General features: G+C 45.9%; 1 protein-coding gene across 5 annotated transcripts in view; it reads right to left on the reverse strand.

Moving 5' to 3' along the window:
• KTN1 (kinectin 1) overlaps nucleotides 1-12884 on the reverse strand; it is a 108061-nt gene extending 95177 nt beyond the window's left edge. For all 5 annotated transcript variants that reach the window (XM_081858685.1, XM_081858688.1, XM_081858687.1 and 2 more), the window contains exon 1: nucleotides 12720-12884. The gene's annotated coding sequence lies outside the window, so the exon portion shown is untranslated. The remainder of the gene's footprint in view (nucleotides 1-12719) is intronic.
• Nucleotides 12885-18268: the final 5384 nt, after the last annotated feature.

The following is an 18268-nucleotide window of genomic DNA, read 5'->3' on the forward strand; positions in this document are numbered from 1 at the left end:
TAACTTTTGAGGACCACAGTCCACTTCATTGGATGCATGCCTGGAATGGATCCTAAATTACACTCATCTGTCTCTTCCAGTAGCACCTTAAAGACCAACTAAGTCAGTTCTTGGTATGAGCTTTCGTGTGCATGCACACTAGTATCTGAAGAAGTGTGCATGCACACGAAAGCTCATACCAAGAACTGACTTAGTTGGTCTTTAAGGTGCTACTGGAAGGAATTTGTTTTGTTTTGACTATGGCAGACCAACACGGCTACCTATCTGTAACTCATCTGTCTGTTCATGAAACTACAGTTATTTCACTTTAGAGCCTATGTATTATTGAAACAGCCTATCATGTCACATTCTGCCTTCTCTACCCCTGTGATGTGCACTGCTACAGAACATCATCTCACTGTATGCTTGGAGTGAGGAAGTGAATGATGGGATGATAGACAGAAGTGACCTGATGTAAATTTAGCCCATCTCACTGCTCAGAGGAAGACCCCTCCTCATCCAAGTTCAGCCTGTGCAATCTAGACCATGGTAAGTCAGAGAAATGGGACGCGGGTGGCGCTGTGGGTAAAATCTCAGCGCCTAGGACTTGCCGATCGCATGGTCGGCGGTTCGAATCCCCGCGGCGGGGTGTGCTCCCGTCGTTCAGTCCCAGCACCTGCCAACCTAGCAGTTCGAAAGCACGTCAAAGTGCAAGTAGATAAATAGGTACCGCTTACCAGCGGGAAGGTAAACGGCGTTGTGTGTGCTGCGCTGGCTCACCAGACGCAGCTTGTCACGCTGGCCACGTGACCCGGAAGTGTCTGCGGACAGAGCTGGCTCCCGGCCTATAGAGTGAGATGAGCGCACAACCCTAGAGTCTGGCAAGACTGGCCCGTACAGGCAGGGGTCCCTTTACCTTACTTAAGTCAGAGAAACTGGTCCACAAAAGAAAACAGCTCTAACAATGGAAGCTGAGCATGGGTGGAGGAAAGTCATAATGGTACAACTATGGAAAATAGATAAATATGTATAGTATGTGTTGCAAAGAATGATTAATGTTATTGAATGAAATACTGCAAAATAAAACAGAAAGAAAAACAGAAGAAAAAAAGAGTCAGGAAAGACAACCAAACTACACTGAAGAGAAAGTATGACGCACAAACAACAAATGCCAGCCAAGCTGAAACAAGCAACACCTTCCAGGAAAGTTTTATGTATCAAGTACATTTCTTTAAAACCAGGGCTGGATCAGTAACCCACAATCCCTTCTGATACTAAGGCTGCAATACTATCCCCACTTACCTAAGAGTAAGCCTCAGAGAATCCAAAAGGACTAACTTCTGAGTAGACATTGATTCCGCAACTTCAGCCTGCAATCCTAAGCGTTATTATCTGGGAATAAGTCCCTCTGAATTCGATAGGGCTTACTTCTGAATATAGCACATTCTTTTGCATGCATATGTATACAGGTAGCTAAGTTTGCTGAAGATACCAAATTATTCAGGATGGGAAAGACAAAAGAGGAAGTAATTCCAAAAGCATCTCTCCAAACTGGGTGAATGGGCACCAGAATGGCAAGTGCCATTCAGTGTAAGGAAGTGTTAACTGATTCCATTTGGGAGAAGAATCCCTAACTTCACATATACACTACTGAGGTCTGAACCTGTGGTGACTAACTAGAAAAAAGAAAGTTATTGGGGCTGCGGTGGATAGCTTGCTAATACCCAATGCAAGGCAGCTATGAAAAAGGTGAATTGCCTGTTAGTGATTAGTAGAAAAGGGACTGAAAATATTACTTGGGATACTGTGTACAAAATGGTGTTTGCTACACCTTGAAAAGTATATTGTAGAGCTGGGGGAAAGTGCAGAAAAGTACAGCCAAAATGATCAATGGCTACAGCAACTCCCCTGTAAGGAAAGGTTAAAGGTTTGGGGATGCTTAGCTTAGCAAAAAAAGATGTGTAAAGCGGGGAGATAAAGATAAAGGGACCCCTGACCATTAGGTCCAGTCGTGACCGACTCTGGGGTTGTGGCGCTCATCTCGCTTTATTGGCCGAGGGAGCCAGCATGACTAAACGGCTTCTGGCAAACCAGAGCAGAGCACGGAAAAGCCGTTTACCTTCCCGATGGAGCGGTACCTATTTATCTACTTGCACTTTGACGTGCTTTCAAACTGCTAGGTTGGCAGGAGCAGGGACCGAGCAATGGGAGCTCACCCCGTTGCAGGGATTCGAACCGCCGACCTTCTGATCGGCAAGTCCTAGGCTCTGTGGTTTAACCCACAGTGCCACTTGCGTCCCTAAAGTGGGGAGATAACAGAGGTGTATAAAATTAAACATGGTATAGAAAAAGTGGATAGGGAGAAGCTTATCTCTCCCCGTCTCTCTCTCAATACTAGAACCCTAGGACATCCAGTAAAGTTAAATGGTAGGTGATTCAGGAATCAGGACAGCCAAAAGAAAGGACTTCTTCGCACAGTGCGTAGGCAAACTACTGAGTATGCTACCACAATTTGTAGTGATGGTCATAAACTTGGACAGCTTTTAAAAGGGAATTAGACAAATTCATGAAGGGTAACTATCAATGGCCATTAATCAAGTAGTCTGCTTCCAGTATCAGAGATGGTGTGCCTCTGAACACCAATTACTGGGGGTTTTCATGGGCAGGAGAGTGATGCTGCTCTCATTTTCCGCTTATGGGTTTCAAGTAGACAACTGTCTACAACTCCACCAGAGGGGTCCATAAAAGGGCACCAGAGCCTCCTTAAACCTGGAGGTGGTCCTGTATGGCATAAAGCCCAATACCACAAGTCATGAAGGCCTAGGATAGTCACTGCCCCACAATGGTTTTCATTGAAGGCTTCCACCGAGGCAAATTTGAAATCTCTCCATCTTTATTTGATGTACTAATATCTCTTCAAGCTCATTTTGAAGAATTTATGTATTCATTCAAATATAATCTAATTAAGCTACAGTACTCATTAAGTCCAGCTAGTTGCAGCAGAGCAATTATGAATTGTGTGCTTAAGTTTTTACTTTCAGCTCTTGCAAAACAAACTCATAATGGGACAGAGATGGGCACCGAGTGTTACACAAACTTTTTTCATGTGGACTGTGGCACACAGTTCCACGTTTCAAATGTTGAGCAATCACCCAGCACAACGGAGAAAGAAATACTTTAAAAAGAAGGAATGCAAACGTTTCCTAGTCAGCTTTTTATATTCCTCCATTAAAATAAAAAGAGTTAGGGAAAAGGAGTGCAGAGACTACTTCCAACTTCATGAAAACTGGGGCAGGGAAAGACAGACACTGGTTTAATCTGGTTTAAAGACTTCCACAGACCGCCTTCAGTTTCAACAGGAAAACATACTGTTCGTAACATCACTTGATATGGGAGCAAAGCACATATCAAAACAACTCCTAAGGTTTATTAAAACCTGAACAGGAAAAAGCAGATCCTAAACACTGAGTACCTTGGCTCATCCCGTTAATCATAATCCCCAACAGTAACAAACTCTAAAGATGCATAATTGCATTTGCTTACAATCATCCCTTTTTATCCTTACATCTCTTTCCCCACCTCTCAGTGCACCACAGTATATATTTAGATTGTAAGCTCTTCAGGGCAGGGGCCTGGCTTTTGCCCATGTTACCCTGTAAACACATGTGCTTTCAAGGCGCTGAGTGACCTTTCGGTGGGTTCTAAAGTACCATCAACTGACAGCCACGAAACTTCAGTGCTATTCCATCAAATTATTTAACAACACTGGGTGGTATTCAACTAAGTTTTCCTCAGAGCAGGCTCACTGAAATTAATGCACCTAACTTAGTCACTTTCATTAATTTCAGTGGGTTAAACTCACACTGAATACCACCCACCTGGAACGTTATTTAAGAGAAAATTATGTTACTTGCAAGAAAGTGATTAATTTAACTTTCAAAGGGCTGTCAAATATGCATGTCAGAGTAACACGGTGTCAAAAACCCTGGGTGCCTAGTTCCCTAGGCTTCTAAAAATGTTGAGCTGGCATTCTAATATTTAATTGGGTCTCTCTTTTCAACGTTCTACAAGCCAAGCCCTAAATATTTGCTTTTGACTCTTAGGAATTTGAAGTATTTTGTCTAAATCTGAGCATATGTTAAAGAGGGCAAAGGGGAAAAAATGAGTTAGTTCCACTTCGTGAAACAGCAGTGAGCAGTAGGACTTCAATCTGTTCACTGCAAGGGGACTTTTTAAAATCTTTCCGGAACCAAAACCACAATTTCATTATCTTCACTGTGATGTGTTTATGACTTCCATGGGGAAGACGCTTCAGCAACCCCTTATCTACTACCCCTGGCACAGAAAAGCTTCCCCACCTTTTCCCCAAGTCATTTTGCCTGAATGGAGGAACAAAAACTTTACTGCTTTTACTAAAGTTCCCCAACACAAACTGCTCAGTTTCCCCAGCGCCCATACTGTAATCTGGTTCAAACAGCGACTAGAAGTACTTTGACCTACAATAATCTAATCTCCGAAGTAGAAAAAGGTGGAGCACAGGAAGAGTGTAAAGGGGGCAGGGGAAAGAGCTGCTACACAGCTATAGCTGCATAATCACGCCGCCCTCTGCAAGCTGGAGCAAGTCTAGCTCTTCCTTTTACATGGTATGAAACGTGGCACAGCTCCCAATACTACTCTCTGAAGAGGAAGAGAGAATACCAGATGCACTCTTAAAGAAGCCTGAGCGTTGTGATCTTTGAAGCAAGAAACCTCCAAGGCTTCGGCCTTCAGACACATGAAGTAGAATTGTTAACAGACAAGCATTAAGGAAGTTCCGCAAATGCTATTAAAACATCTTAAGAGACTAATTGAGAACCCGGAGTGTTTACTGCGAGAACAGCGATACCGTTTACACACATTTACATAAATGTAGATTTGCTATCACCTCCAAAAACCAGTTTCCCCGCCTTTTTATTCAGAAAAGGGGGAAATATTTTAATTATGAAGGTAAGAGCATAGGGTAAGAAGAGCCTACTGGATCCATTCAATGGCCCCTCTAGTCCAGCACCCTGTTCACATAGAATCATGGAATCTTAAGAGTTGGAAGGGATCCCGAGGATCATCTAGTCCAACCCCCAGCAATGCAGGAATCCTGCCCACAGCCATCCCTGGGTGGCCTCAAACCACCAACCTCCCGTTTTAACAGCCAGATGCACCGACTCCTTGTGCCACCTGAGGGAACAGTGGCCAACCAGATGCCCGTAGGAAACCTGTGAGCAGGATCTGGGCACAACTGGACTCTGCCCTCTTAGAATTTCCAGTACTGTATCTGGTGTTTGGATGCATACTGTCAGGGAACTGCCATCGGAGCCAGAGGCGGAGGGAAGGCTCCAGAGGGATGCCGGATAGGGTCCCAGTAGGGAGAGAGGCAGCCCATCCGCTGGGGAAGGAAATCAGCGTAGCACCAGTGGAGGAGGGGGGCAGATGGGGGAATCGGAGAGAAGGCTCCAGGACTCCTCGCCGGAGACCAGCGGGGAGAGCACGGATCCTCCGCTGCCCACACCCTCCTTGCGCAGAAGACTTCTGCGCAGGGAGAGTAGGAGGCGACTGGGCGTCAAAGAACTTCTTTGCTGGAAGAAGTTCAAGAAACGCCCACTGACGGATTCTGCCAGCGACTGAGACAGCCACGGATGGGTGGCTGTCCGGACAGAAAGGGTTCACCCAGGTAACCCAGCCAGGTGTGGCGCCAACTTACGCACGAGCAACCCCTAGAACCATACGTACTGCCTTTAACCATGGAAACAGAGCACAGCATCCAAACAGTACAGTCTGTTCAGACTGTTAAACCTGAGTGCAGGGACTGTCTGGCTGCTGTTCTTGTAAGTTGCTGGGGGAGCCTTTTTGACCAAAGAGAAAGGTAAAAATCCTATAAACAAAAGAACAGGCCTTCTATGGGCCCCGGCACTCCGAGGTGCAGCTGTTTCCTGATCATTCCAGCTGGTTGCCCAAGGACTCAGAATGCTGGAATATCTTCAACTCACAAGGACAGCCTACTGGATCAGGCCAATAGCCTGTCTAGTCCAGCATCCTATTCTCCCAGTAGCCAGTAAGATGCCTCTGGGAAGCCTAACAGCCACACAGAGAACTGAGAGGTTCTAGTTGAGAACCCCAAAACAGAGCCAACCTTGATCCAAACAAACTTCTTATGCTTTTATAATTCCCTCCAAAGGAAGCAGCAAAGGTTTTTCAAGAGGAAAGTTGTGCTTTCTTTTCCTCTGTTGAAACTATTTGGAACAATTATGGCTGCAACACAGATTCAGTGGGGCTTACTCTGAGGTAAGTGGGTTCACGATTGCAGCCTGCATGCTAAACTCTTTTGTTTGCAGTCTTCAATAGAAATAATTCATGACCAAAGGCATGCTATTTGCTGCACCACTTAACAGAAGGAAGGGCCACGGTGGCTCATGTTTTTATAGAACCGAGTTACTACTGTCTTTCTTCACAGTTATTAAGGTTATTTAAATTGGCATCCTACCTTCTCCTTAAGGCTCAGAGCTAGCAGCAACATTTCCCACTTATTTATCTTGATGACAACCCTATAAAGTTTTCATTATCACTGCCATATATTGGTCAGGTATACACTACTTCTGATCTGTCAAGTCAGATGCAGCCTGCTGGCTACATTCTGCACTCTTCACAGCTATTGACAATCCCTGCGTTACGCTTAGTGGATCACCAAGCTGCCAAACCTAATAGAGGAGGAGGAGGAGCCATTTTCTGATTGCACTGGCTTTCCAGTACAGTGGTGCCTCGCAAGACGAAATTAATCCGTTCCGCGAGTCTCTTCGTATAGCGGTTTTTTCGTCTTGCGAAGCAAGCCCATTGACAGCTTAGTGGATTAGCGCTATTAGCGGTTTAGCGGCTTTTAGCGGATCAGCTGATAAGCGGCTTAGGGCTTAGAAAAAAGGGGGAAAACCCCGCAGGAACTCGTAAGACATTTTCGTCTTGTGAAGCAAGCCCATAGGGAAATTCGTTTTGCGAAGCGCCTCCAAAACGGAAAACCCTTTCGTCTAGCGGGTTTTCCGTCTTGCGAGGCGTTCGTCTTGCGGGGCACCACTGTAACTTGGTTTAGGAAGCTAGCTAGTGTAGCCTACAAGAACCATATTAGTCACAGACTGACTGATTGACCTCCAGTAAGCTGCTCTTGCAGTTCAACTGGAGCACACAGCAAATGGAAAAACAAAACAAAAAGCCACTTGCGTCGTGCACAGCTTGAATGACAGTATTTACAACAAGCAAGCATGTTATCTTATATCTAAACAGTGCCCTTTCAAATGTGTTGCAGGTGCAACAGCTTTCTTTTCATTAAAGTTCCGAAGCTGAAGGACCAAGAAATTTAAATTATTATATTTAGCAGTGTGTGTGTGGAAATCCCCATCTAGCAATTGATTTCACTGTTAAACAGTTCACACAATCCTCAAGGGCCAGCTTCCTGCTTACTGTTCTTAGCAACTCTTACTAACCAATAATCCCATTAAAATACACATTCTTTAGACGGCAAGATATTGCAATCAAACCAAATATTATCCTATTACCAGGAGTTAGTACCATACTTCAACATACTTGTCCTGTAGGCACTATTTATGTATATGCTATTCTGAGTGCTTCACTTTATTCCTTTAAATAACCAATCTTCAGCTTGATTTTCAGTTAAGTACTGCTGGCAGCCTATTCCTTCACAATGTCAGGCATTCCCAAGCCTGTTGATCCCAACTAAATCTGCATAGGACAAGAAGCGTTACCAATATTTTCACTGCTTTAAGCATCTACTTCTGGCCCTTGTAAGAGTCTTCCTCCGAGCCACCCGCTGCTAAACACCTTACGTTGAGAAAATCCTGCGTATAGAAAAAGGATCAGCTAGTTAGATTAAAAGGTTACCATGCCAAAGTTGTTTCCAGTGTCACCAGTTCTGTAGCCTGTTTACAGTATCTGGCATATTCATCTGATTCCTCAAGAACACCTTCACATTTTAGGTCTTATCCTTGATTACATTTAAAAAGAGACAGGAATCTCAACTTTTTTTTGTAGGTGGGGATTTTATCTGGTTTTTACAATTCTTCGGGATGTATTCAACATAGAGCTAAGGGGAATGTTCTGTCAGCACAAAGATTTCTCCTTGTGTAACAGAATGCTCTCCCCTTTTCCTGCCCCCACATACTCTCTTAAATTTGTTCTGCAGATTCCCCCAATCCGCCAGAGCAGATTTTTTTTTGGGGGGGTGCAAGGGCAGAAGGGGGAGAGCCTGTTGCACAAGCAGAACACGTTCTACTCATACAATTATTTAGCTCCAGAATACAAACTAAAAATTGCACTCCTGTACACACGTAAGAGTGAGGTCTATTCCCATAAACACTCAAACTTGTAGACACCTGGTGGTCATGAATGTTGGAGGACTCGAAAGAATCTGCTTCTTCACATAGCAAATAGCTGAACTATACAATTCACTCCCATAAAAGGCACTGATGGCCACTCACCTGGATAGCTTTAAAAGCAGGTTAGACTAATCAATGGATGGTAGCCATCATAGTTAGTAGCCACTGACAGACCATGTTCTACCTCCACTGTTGCAGGCAGTGTGCTGCTTCTGAATGAATACCAGTTGCTGGAGATAGCAGGAGTCAGGGGCTGTTGTGCTCAGGGCTTGCCAGTTTCCCACAGCCATCTGGTTGCCCACTGTGAAAACCAGGATGCTGGACTACATGGGCCCTTGGCCTGATTTAGCAGAACTCTTATGTTCTTACGCTGTGAGTAAACATGCATAAGTTTGGACTCCACATCTAACAGGTTAGGGGGAGAATTCCATTATTACTATGACATCACCTTAGAAATCCCAACAGCTCATTTTTAAAGTCTATAAATTTAAGGACCATTTAATTATTATTATAGCACACACAGGCAAGAAGTAAACTAATAGAGCAGGCTTCCTCAACCTCGGCCCTCCAGATGTTTTCAGACTACAATTCCCTCCATCCCTGACCACTGGTCCTGCTGGCTAGGGATCATGGGAGTTGTAGGCCAAAAAAACATCTGGAGTGCCGAGGTTGAGGAAGCCTGTACTGGAGTTTGAATTGCAAGGTTATTATTATTATTAATTAATTATTAAATTTGTATACAACCCTATACCTGCAGGTCTCAGGGCAGTTCACAGGATAAAATCACACTATAGAAACACTAAATACATAATCAAAATAAAAGCAATCCAAGGTTGGTGAACAGAAAAGAAAAGCAATGAAAGCTCATTGCTCATTTCTTCACACATTTGCCCACATATATACTGGGGGGGGGGCAGCTTCAGAATCATATCCCTGAGGCTTTATTATAGCCTGAAAGGGAGGCTGTAGGCCGAGTAGTAATGAGAGCTACCCGCAGTTTCCACACAAATGCCTTAACTTCATATTCACCTTTTCCATTACTTTAAGATGAAGATGACTATTGTAATTTTAACATACAAGGGAAACAGAACTACACGATCCATTGGTTTTAGGCTGTAGTCTAAGCACATACATATTTGGAAGTTCACTGAAATCAGTGGGACAGGGTCCAAGAGAAGTATATTTAGGACTGGAGGGTTAAGACTTCATTTGCTGCTCTATTAACAGCTACTGCTTCCCTAAAGTCAGTGACATCTGAAGCAAAGTATGCCGCATCTTTTGAAGAAATGCAAGATGCCAAGTCCCTACAACATTCCCAGCAAGCCGTAAAGGGAACCCAGAGAATCTATTACTGAAACTGTTGTATCAAGCTAAACCTGATGATTAAGCCATGATGCATACTGTATAAAGCAGACTCATGCAGCTGTCATGCAAGAGTGAAGAGGGGTACCCTTATAAAAATAGTTATGCCTAGAACCTATTACCGTAGTACACTTCTACTTTCTTCAACATAAGCTTTTCAAGTACTGCTCCAGAATTCATAAAGAGCAAAACGAAGTTCACTTTTCACTGCAATTGAAGGACTGGCCTCACTCACACATTGCAGTGCAGTACTAAATGCTTGCAATAAAGTAAAATGGGGTGGGGGGAGGAGAGAAATGTCTTAGAATAAGTGACAAAATTGATCTGTTTCAGCAGTTACATTTCTTTTATTATACAAACTATTTCATTTAGTTCACTTGCTTGAATGCCTCTCCTCCCTCAGATGTTTTAATTGGTGGCAATGTGCTTTCACAATTCACTTGGTCAATTCACTTTAGCATTAACTGGAAGTAAATTTCAGCCAAGTCATCACTAGAAAAACTCTAAAGCATTACGAATTAAGAGGAAGACTGACAGCCAGGTTTAGACAAAGCTATGTGCACGTCCCCTCCCTTCCTTTCCCTATCGCACAAGAGCCAATAGAAAGTTTCTGTTCTGAATCTGAACACAGTTCCTTGTGCTCTGGCATCATGAGAAACTGTGATTAGCTCTGAAGTGGACGTTTTTTAACATGGAGAAAGGGGAGAAAGGGAATGCAAGCACAAGGCTTGTGCCAGTTCGTTCCTGTACTGCTAGGCATTAGCCTGCCTGAACCAAGTCTTTGTTTCCCCCACCCATGTTCAGCCAAGCACAGATGAACAGCCTTCCAAGAAGAATTCACACCAAGGCTTGAGCCAACATACCTAAGAAACCACCTAAAGTCTACCTTAGGTATGGCACAAGAACATTTCCTTAATCTTCCAGGAACCATATTTGAACAGCACAGGCACAATGAGAACTATTTTCCAAAGTGGGCCCGCCAACATAGAATTTCTTATTTCCTGTGAAGGGTAAAATCCACAGCCGATTTTTCTTTTGAACGCTGACATTTCATTTCTTAAACTTAAACCAGCACTCTGAGAACTCGATCCAAATGTAAATAAGTTAAAGCAAGGCAGAGAAAAGTCTGCTTCGAGTCTTGGATGCAAAGTCTACATCTCACTCTATCATCAAGATCCTTCAAGTCCACAATGAGAATGTCACGAGGGAGCACTGATAATTAGACGAACCTGCAATGAACTCCTGGAGAAATTCCAACACTCCAGGAGTGAACCAGAAATGCATTCAGGACCAACAAAGAAACCGTAGCACTGGGAGCATAGAGCCGCAAGCACTGGATCATCTTTCCCTTGCGAGGCATGAATTCCATTCCCTTGAGCTCTTCAAAAATTAGGAGTCCACACCTCAGCCTATCCCTCCTCATAAATACTACACATCTCCCCAAGATATTGCACTCTAATCAGATTCTCATTAATTACACCACGCCACTCAGAATTCACCCTCCATATTCCCACGGGACTTTCTTCCAAAGACTGCCATCTTCTTCACCCGGTCATTCCTAGGAAGTCTATCCCTAAAGAATCTTTTAGATAAAATGAACTTTGGTGTGCAGCGATGGTTTAAAGTACTGGATGATGACCGGAGATCAGGGTTCAAAGTGGGAGGCTTGCTGGGTGACCCTGGGCCGCTTGAAAGCGCTCAGTCTAACCAGAGTTTTGTTGTGAGGATAAAATGGGGTGTGTGGACAGCTGTGTTTTCTACCTTGAGCTCCTTGGGAGAAAAGCAGGACATCAATGAAATAAAATATAAATTTTAAAACACACAGCTCCATAAGTAAGAGCATATCCTTTAGTCTTGAATTAGCCTCAGCCTCCCACTGTTGGCCAACAGAAGGCCTTTTTACAACTTTAGCACCCTTCCTTCTATGAACCAGAAGACCCCACCCCAAACTATTTTATCAGCAGGGATTTGAAGGCACAGTTAGGGACCCCTAGCTTTTATGAACGGAGGGGCAGGGGAGTAACAGTGAGAAGATCCAGCACATTAACGCATACCCTTGGGGACCACAGGTTTAGCACCCCAGATTTCTTATCATGGGGCTGGAGGAGAGACATTTCCTGGCAGGGACACACCTTCAGCTACACCCACAGACAGGCTGGCATTTCCCTGCCAGTGTGCGAGAGGTTTCTTGTCCCGCTCCCAGCGCAAAGCAATGCCTACTCAGAAGCAAGTCCCACTGAGCTGAACAGGACACACTCCCAGGTGTGAGAGCTCAAGCCCAGGTGCGCCCCAACTTGGATTGTCAGGGGTTTGTTTTATGCAGACTAAAGAGGCCAAACAATTAAGGGGGGGGTTCCCTATATTCCTTCAGCGCAGGTTAGAGAAAGGGAAGCAACCTTTCCTTACGTCTCCGCAGGATTTCCTAACCAGAAGTGTGGGGTCTACTGGGGGTGCATTTGTGGGTGGGGGGAATATTCCTCCTATTAAAAAAGGGGGGAGACAGTCTGAGAACAGGATTCCCCGACTCTGGAGGAAACTACTTCCCACTTGCCGTAATTATTTTGGGGGTTTCCCCCTCTCCCCCCCCCCACAAAGCCCCCATTCCTTATTCCTTGTTCCTGAGCGGCAGAAGTGCCGCCCGTCTCCCCCTCTCCGCCCTTATGAGCCCCCCCAATAGCCCCGCGAGGCCTGCCCAGGAGTGGGGGGCTTCTTCCGAGCCCCCCCCTTCCTCTTCCACGAGGCCACCCCTGATCCGCGCGGCCGGGAGACCCCGCCAAGCCGCCGCTCTTTCCCCTCACGGAGCCCCGCAGGGCCCGCCGGCCTAGCGGGCCGAGGCCGAGGCTCCCGGGCGGTCCCGGCTGCTGACTAAGGCGCCGGCCTCGCGGGCCGAGCGAGAGGAGAGGCGGCGGCGGCGGCGGCGGCGGAGGACGGGGAGGAGGAGGAGGAAGAAGCCGGAGCGCGACGTACCTGAGGGGGAAGCAGGAGCCCGGCCGGCGGCTTGTCAGGAAAGGGGAAGCGAGGGAAGGAGGAAGGGCAGCGGCGGCGGCAGCAGGAGGAGGAGGAGGAGGCGGAGCGGCGGCGGCCGTGAGCAGGCGGCGACGGCTCCTCCTCACACGGCGACGGGCCTTCGGGGCGGAGAGGGAGGGAGGGAGGGAGGGAGAGGCGGCACCGGCACGTCCGCGGCGTCGGCCCGGCCTTTCATCCAGGCAGGCAGACGCCCACCGCCTCCCCGCCCGTTAAAGCGGCGGCGGCGGCACTTTGACCCCCGTAGTCCCTCATGGTTTCGGGTTGGCCTCACGGCGCTCTGCGCATCCATTCGCAGCGTGAGGGAAAGAGTGCCTCTGAGGACGTGCAGAGTCCCCAGCTGCCCGCCTCGCCACCGCCTCTTTTCGCTGGACCCAACCTCGCCCGTGTTTCTCAGGGAGGCGGATGGAGGCGGCACTTTGACCCCCCCTAGTCCCTCATGGTTTCGGGTTGGCCTCACGGCGCTCTGCGCATCCTCAGGGGCGCCTGTTTCGTGAGGGAAAGAGTGCCTCTGAGGACGTGCAGAGCGCGCCGCCTCTCTCTCTCCCCCCCCCCCAGCTGCCCGCCTCTTTCTGCTGGATCCAGGCTCCGTGGATGGGGTCGGGCCGCCCGGGGCTGGTTCCCACGTGCATCTTCCGTCCCTGAAGAGATGCTGCTGCCCGTCCGTGTAGGCAGCACTGAGGTACACGGGCTAAATGATTTGGCCAACCGCCCCCCCCCCCGCCCCCAGGGCGAGCCACAAAATGGTGCCACCGCCTTCCCACCAGGGAAGAAGGGGTGAGTGAGGGGGATAGAGATCCGCATCGGGGATCTGCTGCCCCTGTGGAGCCTGCTGCCTGAGATGGTGGCCTTATCTGGCCTCCTTTGCCCTGAGTCTGTTTCAGGATAAGGCAGCGTCCTATGACTGGAGGTTGGAACTACCTGTCAAAGAACTGTAGAGTTGGAAGAGGGCCTGAGGACCATCTGGTCCAGCCCCATGCAATGCAGGAATATGCCATTGTCCCATACGGGGAATCGAACCTGCAACCTTGGTGCCACACTAGATGACCCTTGGGATCCTTTCCAACTGTACAATTCGATGATTCTATGAGGTGACTAGCACATGTACTCCTATGCCTTTATTGTTGGCATCCATCTGTCCCTGAGAGACAGTGGAGTGCGTCTCTGGGGATGATGTCAAACTGCAGAGTGGCCTCCCCAGGGTGCAACCCTGGGAAGAAGAAGAAGAGTTTGGATTTGATATCCCGCTTTATCACTACCCTAAGGAGTCTCAAAGCGGCTCACATTCTCCTTTCCCTTCCTCCCCCACAACAAACACTCTGTGAGGTGAGTGGGGCTGAGAGACTTCAGAGAAGTGTGACTGGCCCAAGGTCACCCAGCAGCTGCATATGGAGGTCTTGGGCTACCCAGATGACAAGATCCTCCCCGCCTCCACTTGGTCTTGTTGATATGGTCCAGAGAATAGATAGAACACTTTCGTGTCGCCTCCTCAAATGCCATGTTTCCCAGTAAAATCAGTTCCAGTGGGGCTCAGGCATGAGAACATGAGAGTCTTCATCTCAGAGTTGTTGGGCCAAAGATTCCTTCATTGCAGAGGGTTAGACTAGATGACTCTTGGGGTCCATTCCAAATCTACAGTTCTATGGTTCTGTGTACAACAGCTACCCTCTCCCACCCCACATTTTTTTATTATTATTAAATTCTATCCTAACCTATTTCTCCAAAGAGGTTTGAGGCAGCTGGCAAACAGTAATGAAAATTGAATGAAACAAACATAATTCTTAAAAGCACACACACACACACACACACACACACACACACACCAGTATGCTTTAAGATTGATAAATGAATTACGTACAATGGTAAGAACATGAGAGCACTAATGGATGCCTACCTGGTCCAGCACCCTGATCCCACAGCGGGCAACTGCTGTAGTTGCCTCTGGGAAGTTTCCAAGCTACTGGTATTCAGAGTCATGCTGATTCTGATAACTTTATCCTCTGTGGCTGCAAATGCCATAGTTTTGTTTTTGTTTTTTTTTAAAAAAATAATATTTATTAAGTTTTTAACAAGAAAAAGGTTACAAAACAGTAAACAAGGAACATACAAAAAAATACTAAAACCAAAATTTAACGTAAAAATAAAAAATAAAAAATAAAAATCCCTCTTTCTAATATCTTACCACTCATTTACTTATTTTCATGACTTCCTCACACCTCCCTTTTTTGTATTCCATTTCAAAATTTGTTCAGCAAATTCATACCCTCTTGATTTACCCTTGATTGTTTATCCTCACATATTATAACCTCAAATTTTCATCTAATATCAATCCATTCTTGCATATTCTTATTTTGCCTAATTACTAGAACCACTTCGTTTCATTCCAACGTCATTAACATTCAATAATTTTACAGTGTTTCTGTAGATAGATTTTAAATTTCTTCCAGTCTTCTTCCACCAACTCTTCTCCCTGGTCTCGGATTCTGCCGGTCATTTCCGCCAATTCCATGTAGTCCATTACTTGCATCTGCCATTCTTCCAGGGTGGGTAGGTCTTGTGTCTTCCAATGCTTTGCAATGAGTATTCTTGCTGCTGCTGTAGCGTACATAAAGTTCTATCCTTCTTTGGCACCAATTGGCCGACCATGCCCAGGAGAAAGGCCTCTGGTTTCTTCAAGAAGGTATATTTGAATACCTTTTTCATTTCATTATAGATCATCTCCCAGAAAGCCTTAATCCTTGGGCACGTCCACCAAAGGTGAAAGCAAATGCCATAGTTTTAACTGCACCCTTGTCAGATAATTTATTTCCTTTTTGTCTGTCCTGAACCTCCCACCCTTCAGCTCCATCGGATATTGATTTATTTAATTTCTATATTGCCTGTTATCCAAAGTTTGCAGGGAAGTTTAAAATATAAAAACACAAAAATACACAATGTAGTATCCAACAAAAACAATAACCCCCACCTTGTCACTCCCAGGATGGATGACCCTGAGCTCTAACATGAAGTAGGAAGAAAATCTTTCTTATCCACTTTCTCCGTACCACACATGGTTTTATAAAGTTCTGTCATCTACAGAGGTTTTTAAGCAGAGATTGGATGGGCACCTGTCATGTATGATTCCTGCATTGCAGTGGGTTGGAGTAGATGGCCCTTGTCATCCCTTCCAACTCTACAAATCTATGAAAATAATGTAGGTGAAATGAGTGAAAATGTATAGTTAACACCTTTCTATCCTGGCTTTCCTGCAAGGGTCTCAGGACCAGTGGCTCACAGTGGTTTTTTTCTCCACATTTTATCTTCACAAGAATCCTGTGAGGTAGGTTAGGCCGAGAAAAAATGAATGGCCCAAGGTTACCCAATGAGCTTTGTGATTAAGAGGGAAATTTGAACCTGGTTCTCGCCAGTCTTCCAGCTCATCACAGCATGTTTTGGGTGTAATAGATGACTATTGCATTTTCCCACTGCAGTGGTCACACTTTTCGTTGGATGATTAATAAGAAAGCACATATCCAAAGGCTGCTCCTTTGGTTTACTCACCAACCCCTGTGAGAAGAATGTGCTGCTTCTGCCTATCTGTCCACTCCTGTTTCATCTCTTTCAATCGGTCCTTAACCCTGACGACACATTTCTGCTTTGTTTTGACCACTTTCAAAGGAAAAGAGCTCCCTCTTCTGTCAATGCACTGTACAGAGAAACTTGGCATCTGCAGGAAGAATGAGATTTTGTCTCTGTGTGTTGGGAAATCACAATCCATGATGTAATGTAACTCTACCTTTCTTCCACTGGAATGTGCAAAGTTCCCACAGGGAGGATCAGAAAGGAAGCATCCGTGGTGTGGGATTGATGGGAAGCCTCAAGCTCATCCTTCCCATGTGCTGGAGTCACACTTTAAATATTCCCATCTCCGCTTCTCTTTGTCCAGTCAAGTGAATTTGCAACAGGCAGGAATGAATACAGTTCCATTTGCTTACTTGCCTTTCTAAAGGGCTGCCAGGCATATTTTGCTTTATGGCTTTGACTGGCTTTTTAGAGTGGCAGGCTGGGCACTAGATCACTCCATGGACCATTAGTTCTGTGGTTTTGTAGCTTTGGTTTTTGTTAGTTTTATTTTTGTCTGTGTTTCGATGGGTATTACATTAATTTCATATTCATAATATGCTCTGAGCTATGGAAAACAGCCACAAAAATATTTTAAACCAGGGTGGGGAACCTTTTTCACCCTGTGAATTTGGCAAACTGCATTATTGAGGAAACTGACACAAAAAATAAAAGTAGCAAGAGGCTAAAACAGGCTTCCTCAAACTTGGCCCTCCTGGTGTTTTTGGCCTACAACTCCCATGATCCCTAGCTAGCAGGACCAGTGGTCAGGGATGATGGGAATTGTAGTCTCAAAAAACATCTGGAGGGCCGAGGTTGAGGAAGCCTGGGCTAGAAGAAACACAGCATTTATGCTATTTGGTGTGGTTGCATTGATTATACAAATAATAAGGTATATCGAAGAACAGTACCCATCCTTTATAGCACAGTTTGGTGTGCATGAAGTATATATGTTGCTTTTCCCTTCTCTCCCTATGAATTCCTATAAATTCAAATCGTTATTGATTCAAAACACATTTTACTTAATCTCTTTCACCCCATGTGCTTCTCTTTTAAGGTGGCAATCCTATGTAGGCTTACCTGGGAGTAGGAGTAGTCGTCAAGTTCTGTTTTATCAGAGAGATTCTCAGTAGCAAGAACAGCTTTCTTGGGGGGACACCCTATTGCAATGCCTGTCATTTAAAAACGAAGCATGCTTTTTCTCATTTTTTAGGCTAAACTGAAAAATTGTGCAGAAATAACTAGTGAACTGATTAAGGTGCTGTGCAATCAGTTTCGGGGTATAATGAGCCGAGTACATTTACAGCACACCCTTGGATGGATGAATCCCAGCTGTAGAAATGAATAGATGCAGTCCCCAGGGAGGTAGGGTGTGTGTGTGTGTGTGTGTGTGTGTGTGTGTGTGTGTGTGTCTGTGTGTGTGAGAGAGAGAGAGAGAGAGAGAGAGAGTGATTCCAACAGTTTGACTCTTCTTTTAACTCTTGAGAGAAGAAGCGATTCGTTTTGCTCAAGGGGTTTTATTTTGCATGCATTTTTTGTAGATAAACTAACAAGGCACCGCAAAAGGATAAAAAAAAAAAACTGCGCCCAACGTGGGGCTCGAACCCACGACCCTGGGATTAAGAGTCCCATGCTCTACCGACTGAGCTAGCCGGGCACTACGTAAAACTGCTTCCCAGAAGTTTTGTTGGTCTACTTGAGCTACGCGTGCGTGCTCCATCTGTTTCTCCCCCGATTCTGACGGAGCGTGCGCGCTCCGCCCTTTCCTGCAGTGACTCGGCGGTCTCTCCGCGAGCGCGCACGCAACGCGTCTGTGGCTCCGCCCTCCGGCCGCAAAACACCAGCGTGAAAGGCTATTGGCCAGGAGCGCGGAGCGCCCGTCCAACGGGCGG

Source organism: Podarcis erhardii, assembly GCF_964252035.2.
Source record: "Podarcis erhardii genome assembly, chromosome: 1".
Classification (NCBI taxonomy): domain Eukaryota; kingdom Metazoa; phylum Chordata; class Lepidosauria; order Squamata; family Lacertidae; genus Podarcis; species Podarcis erhardii.